The 15,268-nt window shown below is 40.2% G+C and overlaps 1 long non-coding RNA gene across 1 annotated transcript in view; it reads left to right on the plus strand.

The window, feature by feature from the left end:
• The window catches only part of LOC138756363 (uncharacterized), a 43,940-nt gene that overhangs the window by 12,329 nt on the left and 16,343 nt on the right, over positions 1 to 15,268 (plus strand). Inside the window, exon 2 of the long non-coding RNA XR_011353025.1 lies at positions 8,929 to 8,994. This is a non-coding gene — a long non-coding RNA (uncharacterized lncRNA). The remainder of the gene's footprint in view (positions 1 to 8,928; positions 8,995 to 15,268) is intronic.

A 15,268-nucleotide genomic window follows, 5' to 3' on the forward strand; every position in this document is an offset into this window, starting at 1 on the left:
CAAACAACAATGGTCCCAGCACTGGTCCCTGATGCACACCACTAGTCACAAGCAATCATCCACCACTACTCTCTGGCTTCTCCTGTCAAGCCAATATCAAATCCAGTTCACTACTTCACCATGAATACTGAGCGTCTGAACCTTTCTGACTAACCTCCCTTGTGGGATCTTTTCAAAGGCCTTACTAAAGACCACGTAAACAACATCCACAGCTTTTCCTTCATCAACTTTCCTGGTAACCTCCTCAAAAAATTATATCAGATTGGATAAACACAACCCACCATGCACAAATCCATGTTGAGTATCTCTAATCAATCCCTGGCTATCCAAATATTTGTATATTTGATCTCTGAGAACACCTTCCAGTAATTTACTTAATCCAGATTTTGGCCCCACCAGCCCATAATTTCATGGGTTACTTTTGGAGCCATTTTTCAAACAATGGAACAACATGACCTACCCTTCAATTCTATGGCACTACACCCGTAACTAAGGACTTAATAAATATTTCTTCCAGAGCTCCTGCAATTTCTACATGAGCCTTCCTCAAGGCTGAGGGAATATCTTTTCAGGCCCTGTGGATTTATCCACCCTATTTGTTTTAAGACATCAAGCACCTCCTCCTTTTTAATCTGTATAATTTTCTTTCTTCTCTAGACACTGTGCCAGTTTCGTAAGTAATGTTACAAGCCCAGAGGACACCAAAACCCACCAGCAATATTCACCAAGACAAATGGTTACTTAAACAAAAGTTGCTTTTAATTATCTTTAAACATGAAAACAGGATCAAACTTTAACATCTCTATTAACTTAACTAACCTAACTTACCCCCCTTCTAATTCTAAGTGCACATGTATGTCATGTGTGTGTAAATTCAGAAAAGTTCTTTGGTTCACAGTCCAATCTCACTTTTCATTCCTCCAAGTTCACTGGTTGCAGGCAATTCTTATACTGAGCACAGAATTTAATATTTATAAAGTTCACCAGGTTTTGGTGCTTGATAGGTAAATGTTTACCAATCAGGAAGGTTCTTGTCAATTTTCAGAGAGACATGTGTTGTTTCAGGACATCCACAACTGATGTACTTTCATTGTCACCTTAGTGTCTTTCTGACGAAACTTTCCCCGTCAGGGTTCTCCAGATGATAACCTCTTTCTTTCAGATCACCACAGAGTTCCTTTTTGTTTCCCTTATTCCAAGTGAAACATTAGACAGCCAGTCTTCGCCTCTTGCATGAGCCATAAGGGCTTTGACCAGGCCATCTTCCAAATGGACTTGGCAGCTTGTCCTGTTCCAGTCCCAGTTACTTCTGCTGGCTGTTACACTGTCAAGTGATCTCTGTATCTCTCTCTCTCTCTCTCTCTCTCTCTCTCTCTCTCTCTCTCTCTCTCTCTCTCTCTCTCCCTCTCTCTCTGAGAGAAAACCTGTTTGACTCTCTCTGCTTGCAAAGCCACATGATCGTCTTATAACAGCAAGTTCTCATCCAGACAATATGCGGCTCCAACAAGCTCTTTCATTTGTTGCCTTTTGTAAACAACAATCCATGAGTGAAGTCCATTGAGCACTCTTCAAAGTTCTTGCAAAAGCTGTGAGGCCCTGATATGTCTAGCATTAGGCAGAGCTCCAGAATTTCAAATAAGATCTGTTTTAAAGTGTTTGTATGTAACCTACTCTAACAAACCTTTCCCAGCTTATCTTCCAATAACATATCTATGTACTCTGTCACAGTAAATACTGATGCAAAAATCCCATTTAAGTTCTCCCCCATCTCTTCCAGCTCCATTCATAACCAGCCACTCTGATCTTCAAGGGGACCAACTTTGTTCCTTACTATCATTTTGCTCTTAATATACCTGTAGAAACCCTAAGGATTTTCCTTCACTTGTTTGCCTTCTTTTAGTCTTCCTGATTTCTTTCTTCAGTTTTTTTTTTGCATTTTAATCTCCTCAAGTATCTCATTTGCTCCATGTTGCCTATACTTGGTATACATCTTTCTCTTCTTCTGAACCAGATCCCAAATATCCTTTGAAAACCAAAGTTCTCTATGGCTGTTAATTTTGTATTTAATCCTGAGAGGAACATACAAATTTTGTACTCTCAAAATTTCACCTTTGAAGGTCTTCCACTTACCTAGGAAAACAACTTATCCCATCCACATTTTTTAGATCCTTTCTCATTTCTTCAAAATTGGCCTTTCTCTAATTTAGAAACTCAACCCGAGGCCCAGACCAATCCTTCTCCATAATTAACTTGAAACTAATGGCACTATACTCACTAGACACAAAATAGTCCAAGAAAAAGAAAAAGACAAGGTAAGGCAGTGTCTGTGGTTCATTGATTATTCATGAATCTGATGGCAGAGGAGAAGAAGCTGCCCTTGTGCCACTGAGTGCTCGTCTTTAAGGTCCTATACCTTTTCCCCAATGGTAGCAGAGTGAAGAGGACATGATCTAGGTGGTGAGGGTCCTTGAGGATAGAGGCTGGTTTCTTAAGACGCTATCTGTTGTTGATGTCCTCGGTGGAGTGAAGACTATTTTTATGCTTTATCTTTTCCCTCATTATGAGTTTTTAGGTTGCCTTCTGTAAGTTTTAAAATCTTCCCAATCCTCCACCTTCCCATTAATTTTTGGTTCCTTGTGTGCTCTCTCTTTTTCTTTTATATTGGTTTTGACTTCCCTTGTCAGCAACAGTTGTGACATTTTTCCTCTTTGGTATGTATCTAATCCGCACCTTCCTCATTTTTCACAGAAACTCCATTCATTGTGCTCTGCTGTCCTCCCTACAAGTGTCCCCTTCCAATCTACTTTGGCTAGTTCCTCTCTCATGCCACTGTAATTCCTTTTCATGGCTTGGCTTTGTGAATGAAGATTTAGGAAGGATCGTAGACATGGGCTTGTCCTTCGAGTCTGCACAATGGATATTTAAAGTGGAGTGCACACTGGCCACACTCTTTTCACCTGGGGTATCTCTGCTATGGCCTAGCATGTTAGGATGGTGACAGCCATATCCTCAGGTTGTAGATGTTACGTCAGAGTGTCCTAGATGGATGGCCTGTTGAAGCAAATGCAGCCCCATCTGCCCAGGTTTGAAATCAGAGTTTTCCTTCTCTTAGGCTGGCTGCCAACCAAGCCTAGTGAGCCCAACCTAGCCATCCAGTTATACCAGCGGACACTCGGTCATGCCACAACATAGCAATTTCAGTGAAAATAGGGGACACTGACGAGAAGGTGTTGCTACGGATGCAGCAATGTAGGAGAGACCATTTGTAGTGACCTCCTCCCTGGTAAGCCAGACAGTGGCCACACAGCGATCACTACACTGAGAAAGGAGAGGTGATGTATTACGCGTGTACTTTCGCTGGGTGAGCGGGACATCAGGCCCAGACCTCACCCACCTCAAATTCCCTTTTCCCCCTTGAATTTCCACCACATCTAGCTATGATTCCTCTTTGTTATATCTCAAATTGTTCTCAATCATATTGTGATCATTGCAACCCCCCCCCCCCCCAATGTTTCCTTTATCCTAAACTCTCTAATCACCTCCGGTGTATGACATAACACCCAATCCAATACAGTCAATCAGCTAGTGGGCTCATCAACAAGCTGCTCCAAAAAGCTTCTTGTAGGCTTACTACAAATTTTCTCTCTTCAAATCCATTCCCAACCTAGTTTTTGCAATCTACTTGCATGTTAAAATCCCCCATGACTACCATAACATTGGCCTTCTGACAAGCCTTTTCTATTTGCTGTTGTAATTTGTTGTCCACATCCTGGCTACCGTTTGGTGGTCTGTATATAACTACCAGCAATCTCCTTTTCTTAACCCAACCCATAATGATTCGATATTTTCCGGTACTTGAAATGTTTTTCCTTACCAACAGAGCAACGGCACCCCCTCTACTTACTGCCTATCCTTTTGAATCTCTGTGTTTCCTTGAACATTAAACTCCCAATGACATCCATTTTTTAGCTACAACTTAGTGATGACCACAACATCATACCTGCCAATCTAAAGCTGTACTACAAGGTCATCCACCTTCTTTCTTATGCTGCATGCATTTATATATTAAAAAACCTTTAACACTGTATTTGTTTCTATTTTGACTCTATGTCCTTTTGCATTGCAACTCATTCCAAGGCTGCAATTTTGTCCACATGCCTGTCCTTCCACACAAGCTCCCTACCAGTTGTCCTACTTGTGCACCAACAACCACTTCTTCCTCTGCCTCCACTTTGGTTTCCACTCCCCTGTGAATCTTGTTTAAACCTCCTCCCCCCCTCCCCTACCACTACACCATTAGCAAACCTGTCTGCCAGTGAATTGGTTCCCCTCCACTTCAAGTGCAACCCATCCCACTCATACAAGTCACCGCTTCCTCAGAAAAGGTTCCAATGATCCAAGAACTTGAAACCCTGCCCACTGCACCACAGCCACTCAGTTGTCTGCACAATCTTCCTGTTCATACCTTCTGGGGCTCATAGCAACATGTGTAATCCAGAAATTACCATCTTGGAGATCCAGCTGTTCAGCATCTTTCCTTACTTTGCAGGACCTCTACTTCTACTGTGTCTATGCCATTGGTACCAAAATGTATTCCAATTCTGGCTGCTTACCCTCCTCTTTAAGAATCTCAGACAGTACATTTCAGCTCATAACAGCTCTCTATGTAAATAGAAACCCCTCTGCCTCATCTAAGTCTTTATGGCAATCAGTTCCAATTTTTCCAGTTGGCTTTGGATGCTTCTACAACTTGAAGTCATTTAATTTTTTTAAAGAAATTTATAATCAAACCTTACTCTGTTATGAGAGAGGAAACTCAGCTTTTGTAGACTCTCCACAAAACTGAAAGCCTTAATCTCTGGTTGCATTATAACCACCTTCCTTTGTACCATTTTATATGGCCATGCCATTTTTACCAATATTTGGTACTCAGCACTTTTGGATTTAGAGATGATTTCCAGAGATATTTCAGAAGTCAAGAATGAAGCAAAATTCCTATAGTTACAGCCTTTTTATTGGATGTTCATCATAGTACTACAAGTCAGGCAGGATCAGCTTGTAACCCAGTAAGTAAGTCCAGTTAAGTAATAATGGAACCTGACCACATGGCTTCTCTTTCATACTGCAAACTGGTTCATCCCCACCTCCTTCATTAAACTGAACATCGATGGTGTACTTCATTCTGATTTCTTTGCTGGTCTTATCCAGTTGGGATATTTTGTTTAGTTAAGAAGTCAAACCCTTAATTGTATGTTCACATTATAACTGGAGGTTTAGTTCCCCATTTGCTATTAAAGGTTTCTTCTCTAATTTGGCCATGACTTTGATTCTCCCCCTACAATATTTGTTTTCTTACAGGGCCCATAGCCTGAATCAGTGGGAGCCTGTAACCCGTGTCAATAGATTGTACAATCAAAATTCAAATAGAACATACACCACCAAAATTATTACACCAACAGCCAAATTAATAGCAGGTGCACTGTGTACAGTACTCAAACTTCACAATATCGAGCTGAGGATCCCATCCCTGTATTTCAACTTCAATCTTAGATTTCCTTTAAATAGTGTATTGAGGCAAGAATGATTAGAAAGTTAAGGAGAAAGATCTCACCTCATGTTAAATGTGCACACTGGAATTTTCTGTCTTGTCTGGGATTTTCCCATCCTTAATCCTTCAACTATCTTGTTCATCATGCCATGTGCTGGATCTAGAGATGATGTTGCCCAGAAATTTATCAGAAGTCAAGAGTGACATGAGAATCTTGAGGATACAGCTGTTATTTGTTGTTTGTCATAGAACAGGCCAGATAGGATCGGCCTGTAACCCAGTCAGTAACTCAGCAAGTAACAAAGGAGCCTGATTATATGGTTATCTTTCATATTGAAAAGTGGTTCAATCTGATTAGATAAGGGATCTGTGAATAGTTACCACAGCTTTGCAGGCAGCTATGCAGATAGTTCTGTACATTATAAGTTTATAAACAGATGATAATACAAACACAAAAGCAAGGATAAAGAAAGCTAAACCTACAAGGAAAGACAATAAAAACAACAATCTGAGCTCTAATCCAACAATGCTGAATAGAATACTGTGACTAAGCCATGACAGAGTATTATGAGGTTCAACAAAGGTATGTATATGTGTTTTTATAGGCTTGTCCACCACCTTCAATGGTGTGTACATATTCTTCTAGTTCCTGCACTTATTTACAAAATGCATTATTCAATTTATGCCTGCCTCTTACTCTTCCTATCAGAATGTATCTCTTCACAGTTCTCTGTGTTAAATGTTATCCAGTGAGCTTCGGCCCAATTGACCAGTCTGTCAATGTCCTAAGATTGTTACTGTGCCCAACATTGTTGTCTACATTTCTGAATTTCTTGCATTCTACTAACTTATAAATGATGCCATGTGTCGCCAAAGGCAGAACAGTAATATATATCAAAACAAAGAGTGAACTTAATATCAAGTCTGGGGAGCACTTTTTAACCTTCTTCAGTCTCACAAACAAACTCAATACTCTCTTGTTTTCAAGCCTTGCTTTAATGCCTTGCGTTATGCTCATCTTGTTGTCTGCATTCAGTATATAGTATATTTTAAACAAAATGCAAAGTATTTTTGGGTTATTAATAACTTCAATCTCAAGTCCAGTGGTTTCTGAGCTACTCATTTGTGTGACAGTCCAACCAATCCATTTACCGAGTATGATAAGAAGATGGGATCATTTGAATATTGTAGCTTTGGTGTAATTTACTATCATTTGTTTCAGTGTGAACTTGTTCCACTCTGTTCATTCTAATTACACAAGTTTTCTCAAATCTGCAGACTGACTGCCCGTCTCTGTCCTACGGCAGCTGTCAATACTGAGATTAGCTCATTTGGCAAAATCTCATACCCTTCTGAGATCCTGTGGTAGTAGCTGTCACTCAGCACCATGTTTATAAGCTTTTGATTGTCCCTGTCAGTGAGCAGCCTAAGGTTACTGCTGGTGCACAGTCATGCCTTTGATATCTGTCAGCTTTGGCCAGGTCCTTTTAGTTATCTGGTATATGTGCAGCTCTGTTCCTGCTTGTGCTCCATTCCAGAACTAATTAGCTCTTTGGAGATTTCCCTTTTTAAAACTTGCTATCACAGAGGGCAGGAACTGTTCAAAAGTTTCCAGATGATAGAAATTCCACACTCGTCGATTCCATACAGCTATAATTTAATATTTAAAATGACAGTTCAAGCTAATTTAGATTAAAATAAGGTACAATTTGGCCACCAAATTGTAAAGATGCTTTCAAGTTTATTTTTTGTATAGATGAGAATTTATTTTTTATAAAAGCTTAACTACATAAAGAGACTTGTAGTATGTAACCTAACATGAAAAGATGTACTTTTTTCTTTGACTTGTGGTGTGCAAATATTGTGCTAGTTGAATATAAAAGTAGTCTAACTTTAAGGTACAGAAAAAACATGCAGCAACATCAAGAGCCGGGCTTACATCAATGAAGACCCTAAGGATGTCTTTGTTGTCAACTTCAGACGGAAAGCAAGCAGCTGAAGAGGACACTGGCAGAAGGAGTAGATGCTAAAGAGAACTCAAAGGACTAGTTCTGGGCTAGGTGATTGGTATTCGAGATCAGTCTGGCTTGTGGCTGTGATCTGAGAGATGAGACTGGCAGCAGAGCCAGAGGGCATTACAGCCAAAACACAGCTTCGATGCTCCACTAACAGCTTGTCGTAATGTCCTGAAATTTTGCTAAAATAAATAACAGCCACAAATAAGCAACTATTTTTCTTAATATCTGGAAGCTACTGTATATCTTATAAGACTTTAATGACATTTAGGAAGCCATGAGATATGACAAGCCTTTGTTCTTTGTGCATAACCTTTGCTTAATCTATGCTAAACAGTATGGTGAAAAAAATGGAAAATATGTTATTGTGGATAGAACCTGCATATTTATCTTAAATGTAAAAATATCTGATAGGTAATGACAGCTCTCAAGTGAAGAACCTTTAAAATTTTATTTTTTCCAAATTTATCACACATCGGCTGATAATGCTTCCCTTTAGCTCCTGTGACTGATTCATGTTCCTGATTATAAATCTAGTATTAAAGTAGTGTGAAGCACCACAAATAACAATTCAGTTCCTTCAAATTTCCATCAAGAAGTGTTGAGATTATTCTTAGACTGTGACCATTTTCATTGTAAAATGTGTTGACATTATAGAATGAAGACAATTTTTATAGTATCTCAGCTAAGACAACTTATGATCATGTTTAATTTGAAGAATTGCTGCAAAGTTTTATGATTACCAGAATGAAAAGCAAAGAAATTAATGGAAAATATTATCATTTTATTACACAAAATTTGGTCAATAAAGATTTATATAAAGCTCTTTGCGCTTAAGGTGCAAAGGGTTCACCAGCTTGTCAATGTAAAGAAAAAAATACACCTAGTCAGTCAAATGTAATAAACAGTGTCAGTAGGAACTCAAAACATTTGTCTATTCAGTGAATAGGAGGTTCATGAGTCCACATTATTGCGCTTCAAATCTATCTTTGTTACATTTGTACTTATACCACTGATGTTTCACCAAGTAATTCTAATTATACAATAAAATGAATAAGGAGTTTCAAAATTGCAACCTCTCTGGAAAAGAAAATTTGCAGCTTTAATTTCATTAACTGCTACAGTGTATAATTAAATGGCATCATACTGACAGAGCTGTTATGAAATTTACAAAAAATATAACTACCATAATTGAAAATTTTAAAAATATATAAATTAGTCAATTAATGATTTGAATTATTGGGCTAGATTTTCAACTTTACATCTATGTGTTAAAGCTAATGTAGTGAAATCACAGATTCTAAAGAGCCCCTTGATTATCATTTTGTTGAAGTCAACAGAAATAATAGTTGACCTCTTTTATAGGTGGTTAAAAGCGACAGTGTACCTGGACAGAAGGTTAAAAAATATCATCTAGAGCACTGATGTCAGGTAATAAGATCATTTTAAAATTTGAATGCTTGAGATAAAAGTCTCTTTAATTATCTTGATGTAGAATCTTGATTTTTTTAAAAAAAATACACACAAATGTTTAATATTAACCAAGGCAAACACCAGCCTAACTTATTCTTGTTTTTAAAATAATCTTGAAGAGCTTGAAAAATACTGCTCAGCAGGAGTACAATTTATTTCCTTCTAAAAGCTCTTTAGTTACAGCATATTCTTAGACAAGATTTGAGGATCAAATATTGTTAAAGAAGCAAAAGCAATATTTAAAATATGGAATGTATTTGAAAAATTAAATAAATTCACTATACTCTAAATGACAGTCAATATCTATCTCTTCAGTTTTCAGCTCTGGATGTGTTAACCTTTGCAGTATTTCATGGTTTATGGAAGTGGGTATGATTGGCATAAAGTGAATATCTAAACATTATAAATTTTTATAATGCTGGTATCAACATTGCTTTTTTATTTTTTTGTTTTAGGAAATTTTTTTTCAACTATGAATAAATGTATTATCTTAAAATGATCTCCGATTGTATTATAAGTCTTCTTGAGAAAACAGGCAGATAATCAGTCTTGCCCCATTGCTGGGTTTTGTGCTTTCACCAAAGACTAATCTTGCTCCATAAAATCTTACAAGGCACCATATATTTTATGATTCTTTTTGTTTGTATTTTGTCATGTTAAATTGTAATCTTAAAACATTGATTTTGAATTTGTCAATCTGTTTATGTTCCCCATTTTCGTATTGTGCTCAGTAAAACCCCTGGTGTCTGGAATTCTGGTATCCCGAAGCATCCGGCAAAAAAAATAGAGTAAAATTAATTTTAAAAATTAAAATAAATAAAAATAAAATAATATTCAAAAATTAAATACATTTTAAATTGTACAACTAACTGTTCTCTGAAGCAACACATAAACCTTTGGTGAAGATGGGAGCAAATATTCATCCAGCGGAGAGCCTTGGTCATGCTTTTCTCTTAGCAGTTGCTTGAATAGAGTCATGTGAATTAGCAGGATGAAGAGCTAGTTGATGCCACTCGCCATTGGGGTGACTCCCTTAAAGCATCTCCTTATCATTTATTTCCAAAAGGCTATCCTCGCTGGGACTCAACACCTCTTTTCTGTAACTAGATTCTGGACTCTCTCACAGGAAGACCATAGTCTGTCCACATTGGTGGCAGAATGTCAAGCACGATGATACTGAACTGTAGGGCTGTGTGCTCAGCCCAAATCTGTTCATGCTACTGACTCATGACTGCATCACCAGATCCAGCTCCAACAGTGTCATCAAGTTTTGCAGATGACACAACAGTCGTCAGCCTCATCAGCAACTACGATGAATCGCACTTCAGAGAAGAGGTGGAAAATATTGTGATATGGTGTGAGAGTAACAGCCTGAGACTCAACATGGACAAGATGAAACAGATGATCAGGAGAACAAAAACAAACATCCTCCACCACACAGCAACAACTCTGGAGACAGTGGAGAGCACCAACTTCTTTGGAGTTCACTTAACTAGTGGCCATTCATGGACAGGCAACATCTCCTCACTTTGTCGGGAAGACACAACAGTGACTGCACTTCCTGAGAAGACTGAAGCAGGCAAGGCTACCGGCCACCATTCTAGCAACCATCTACAGGAATTCTATTGACAGTGTCCTGGCTATTGCACCAAACTATGGTATGTTTGCTCTAGAGGTCAATCCACAGAATGGATTGTATATATGAATACTTGTACTGCATTATTTGTCTGTATGTGAGTTATGTCTGGTTGTGTGTCTGCATGTTCTGCACTGAGGACTGGAGAACGCTGTTTCATCAGGTTATACTTGTGCAATCAGACCCCAATAAACTGGACTTGAACTTATCCCTGCATAGTAAGAGTTGCTCTGATCAGATGCTTTATTTCAAACTGGTGGGGGTGGGGGGAGGGTAATTATCTATAATGTTATTGCTTGTCTTTTGGGCAGCTGCATGGAGTGGGGGGGGGACTTGTAGATGTAATGACAGTTAATTGTTTTCAAAGAATGTAACTGAAAATAAAGTAAAATGCTTTAAGGTTTATATATTCATGCAAGTGAAGTTTGTTCAGTGTAAGTACAGTATTGTATTTTTTTGTCTTTTAAACTGTTTATTCTTATTAATTAGGTGTATTAATTCGGTATTGTAAAAATAAGTCTCAAGTAACCAGATCATACACTTATCCAGCATCTACCAATCCGCATAGGTGCCAGATAATGCACACATGTCAAACTCTGGCCCGCGGACCAAATTTGACCCGCGATATAATTATATTTGGCCCGCAAGATTATATTAAACATATATATTAGAGTTGGCACGCTGGCCGCCACGCCAGTATAGCGCATGCACACTGAAGGTGAAAATGAAGACGCCGGAGGTGTGGAGGGATCTCAGAGACCTGAATCCCAGGGATCGGAGCACCGCACTCAGCCCGCCCGGCTCCCGGACACACAGACGTGGCTGGAGTTGGGGACCATCCTCGCTGGGTCTGCGCTTCAGCGGCGACGCCGGACCGAATGTCTCGTTGGCGATGCCTTCCCCCTCGCTCCGTGCGCGGCGGACCCTGCCTCCCGCTCCTTTTGTTGGAGACGAGCCCGGCGCCGTGAGATCGCAGTTTAATCCCCCTCCAAGCATGGGAGGGGGGTGGGAGCAACGCGCTCTTCTCAGCCAATTCCTCCACTGCCCCGGATGCCGGCGTTTCAATGGGGGGTTCGGGTGTCTTCGTCAGGCAACCGACCTGTTGGTCCAAGACAAGGGGAGAGCGTACAAACTCCACACAGACAGCACCTGAACTCGGGTGAACGTGGAGCTGCGACCCCACATTCCACATCAGGACTGTGTGTAAGATTGGGAGCAGTGAGACGGAAGCTTATTTTGTCTCTTTGATTTAAGCCTTTCTTGGGGTGGGGGGGGGTCCTTCTCTGACCACTTGCCTAACAATTAACCTAATCAGATGTGGAGTTACCACAATACAACAGTTCTCAACCTTTTTCTTTCCACTCGCGTCCCTGTGCCATTGGTGCTCTGTGATTAGTAAGGGATTGCTTAAGGTGGTCTGTGGGTGGGAAGAAAAAGTTTGAAAACCACTGATTTAATCGTTCCTAATTGACTCGTTATGCGCACAGTTTCATAACTCAAAAGGAAATGGGCCAATGACAAATTTTCTCAAGCAAAATATTTCAGTAACAATTGGGTCTAGAGCAGTGATTCTCACCCTTTCCTTCCCACTCACACCCACCTTAAGCAATCCCTTACTAATTACAGAGTTCCGATGGCATAGGGCACACATGTCAAACTCTGGCCCGCGGACCAAATTTGACCCGCGATATAATTATATTTGGCCCGCAAGATTATATTAAACATATATATTAGAGTTGGCACGCTGGCCGCCACGCCAGTATAGCGCATGCACACTGAAGGTGAAAATGAAGACGCCGGAGGTGTGGAGGGATCTCAGAGACCTGAATCCCAGGGATCGGAGCACCGCACTCAGCCCGCCCGGCTCCCGGACACACAGACGTGGCTGGAGTTGGGGACCATCCTCGCTGGGTCTGCGCTTCAGCGGCGACGCCGGACCGAATGTCTCGTTGGCGATGCCTTCCCCCTCGCTCCGTGCGCGGCGGACCCTGCCTCCCGCTCCTTTTGTTGGAGACGAGCCCGGCGCCGTGAGATCGCAGTTTAATCCCCCTCCAAGCATGGGAGGGGGGTGGGAGCAACGCGCTCTTCTCAGCCAATTCCTCCACTGCCCCGGATGCCGGCGTTTCAATGGGGGGTTCGGGTGTCTTCATCAGGCAACCGACCTGTTGGTCCAAGACAAGGGGAGAGCGTACAAACTCCACACAGACAGCACCTGAACTCGGGTGAACGTGGAGCTGCGACCCCACATTCCACATCAGGACTGTGTGTAAGATTGGGAGCAGTGAGACGGAAGCTTATTTTGTCTCTTTGATTTAAGCCTTTCTTGGGGTGGGGGGGGGTCCTTCTCTGACCACTTGCCTAACAATTAACCTAATCAGATGTGGAGTTACCACAATACAACAGTTCTCAACCTTTTTCTTTCCACTCGCGTCCCTGTGCCATTGGTGCTCTGTGATTAGTAAGGGATTGCTTAAGGTGGTCTGTGGGTGGGAAGAAAAAGTTTGAAAACCACTGATTTAATCGTTCCTAATTGACTCGTTATGCGCACAGTTTCATAACTCAAAAGGAAATGGGCCAATGACAAATTTTCTCAAGCAAAATATTTCAGTAACAATTGGGTCTAGAGCAGTGATTCTCACCCTTTCCTTCCCACTCACACCCACCTTAAGCAATCCCTTACTAATTACAGAGTTCCGATGGCATAGGGCACACATGTCAAACTCTGGCCCGCGGGCCAAATTTGGCCCGCGATATAATTATATTTGGCCCGCAAGATCATTTCAAAAATGTATTAGAGGTGGCCCGCTGGCTGCCACGCCAGTATAGCGCATGCACAGTAATACAACAAATCCCAGAATGCATTGGCATCAGCCTGCTAATCGCCCCCACCTCCTCTGTTTACATTACAGGGTCTCACCATGGACTCTGGTTTTGGGGCCTGGCCGGTTTCAGGAGAAGCCAAGGCCGCTTCCCAGCACCCGGAACCGGAGGCCTCGGGCCTGACCTCGCCAGGACCGTTGCCCACTCCCCCTCCCTGCCGCAGGCTGATCCACGACTCACGGTGACGGGGCCGCTGATCCACCGAGATGCTGCCCTGCAGCGAGAGCCGATGCCCCCGCACTGTCGTTGTCCAACCCGATCGCCCGCAAACCCCGCCCTCCCGCACACAGACCTGAGTAAGTATTATGAACTTTAATCTCAGGATAAAACGATCTTCCAATAGTTTCATGTGACAGTGATAAATATATTCCTGGTTAAAAATGGTCCTGCACCTGGATACAAGCTCATTAGGCATAAAACTTGAAAAGTGTGTAAATCAAAGGATATCTGTACCAATGGAAAAAGGGCATGGCAAATAACCCTGCTAGAGTTCATGCCCACAATCAGTCACCCATTTGATTGTTTCAGGAATCATGTTATTCTCCCACATTCTCAATAGCCCTCAGATTTTACTATTCGACAGCACACTAGCAACATTTGACAAATCCTCTATAGAGAAATATTATTTATTGAATATTTTATTTCTCATTTGTTAATGCTTCTGGAAAGAGTTTATCCAAAACTATTATTAAACATTTATTTTAATAAGAAAAAGTTTAACATTACATATGTTGAAAGAAGAGAAAACATGCAGATGTTGTTGAAAATTTTCAATAAATATTTAGTTCGGCCCTCAACTTAGTCCAAGTTTTTAATTTTGGCCCTCCGTGAATTTGAGTTTGACACCCCTGAGATAATGTATTTAGTTATAATTCATTTCACAAAAAAAACAAAAATAATCTTAAGATGGTTTCTCAATGATGCTAAATTGTTCTGCTCCAACATTCCCTGATATAAACGGTACATATAAAGTGGTAATTTTTCATGGCTATGTAATTTCTTTTGTATCTTTGGCAGTTTAGGTTATCATATTTACAGTTACTTAATTAAAAATATGGTTTAGGAAGGGTAAATTGTACAGGTTTGTTTGAGAAGAAAATTTAAAGCTTTAAAATTTCTTTTTACCCATTCAATTGAATGGGTTGAACATCTGCTTTGTAAAGATTAAAAGAGTTTTTGGTGTACAAACATGTACTCAGTTGGCAGGTGCCTCAACCAATTCAGTATGCAAATTGCTTCTTTGGTTTCCCTGAAGAGACCTTGTACAAAGAATATATGAAGAGGATTTTGATCAGTATGCTAGAACTTTCCATGGGGAATCACAAGCTAAAACAGTCAACCAAACTGTTAAGTGAAAAAAGATGAATTATGGTGTAAATTGTAAACCACATCCATTGAATAATAACATTAGTTCAAATAAATAAAAAGAACCAAGAGTAACTAGAGAACTTAATGTAACAAGTCAAGGTTTGGACAGTTAATTTCTAATTTCACTTTATCTGTGGGGTATTTGTTCATAAATAGTTTCTTCTTTTCAGAAGCAGCAATAAAGTTTCTTGTTATAATTTAAAAACAGTTTTGCTTGCCACGAATTACCAATAAATTAAGTATCTTAAAAGAGATAATAAAATTCCAATTCATGTATAATTTTTAAATCTGTTTCATTTTTCTCACTGGAGGCATTAATTTATCTATAGAAAGTCATGATAGTCCAGA

This window comes from Narcine bancroftii, chromosome 3 (assembly GCF_036971445.1).
Source record: "Narcine bancroftii isolate sNarBan1 chromosome 3, sNarBan1.hap1, whole genome shotgun sequence".
Classification (NCBI taxonomy): domain Eukaryota; kingdom Metazoa; phylum Chordata; class Chondrichthyes; order Torpediniformes; family Narcinidae; genus Narcine; species Narcine bancroftii.